This window comes from Brassica oleracea, chromosome C9 (assembly GCF_000695525.1).
Source record: "Brassica oleracea var. oleracea cultivar TO1000 chromosome C9, BOL, whole genome shotgun sequence".
Classification (NCBI taxonomy): Eukaryota; Viridiplantae; Streptophyta; class Magnoliopsida; order Brassicales; family Brassicaceae; genus Brassica; species Brassica oleracea.
The window spans coordinates 21,444,241-21,444,914 of record NC_027756.1 but is presented as its reverse complement, the minus strand read 5'-3'; positions in this window follow the sequence as shown (position 1 = coordinate 21,444,914).

Sequence of the window (674 nt, the reverse complement as noted above, 5' to 3'; positions counted from 1 at the left end):
GCTCACACAAAAGCAATGCAGTTTCCACATTATTGAGTTCAGCGTTCACAATGACTGGGTAAGTGAAATTCGAACCTAAGAAAGCGTACCTGAGCCCCTTGGGAAGGGGTTTTAGCTCAACCTTGGTAGCCCTCAACTCGCTCCAGGGATCATCAGGTAGGTTCGGCGGAACAGGCGAGTTCGGTAAAGGGGTCGCTCCAGTTGGAGTGTTCTCGTCCTTGTTGCTTTCTTCCCTCAGACTTAGACTCGCCACCATTCTAACCATACTCCTTGCGGAGTCAAGCATCTTAGCATACCCGTCTGCGTCAATGTTCTCGACACTCTGCTCGGCCTCAGCTCTTACTAGTGCAAGCTCAAGTGGATCTTCTGTAAGAATCTCCTCGATCATCCCATCGCGAGGTTGCAGCAGATCAATTCCTTCATCCACCTCGAAGGTCTGTCTATCCAGCATCGGCTTCTGCAGCAGCTCATCCATCTCGAACTGCATGACTGTGTCCCCAAGATTGAGATCAATCTTCCCTTGCCGCACATCCATGATGGCTCCAACAGTACATTGGAACAATCTTCCTAAGATGAGAGGATCTTTGGATTCCTCTTCCAGCTCAAGAACTACGAAGTCTGCTGGAACAGAGGTGTTCCCGACTTTTACTTGGAGATCCTCTAGAATACCAACC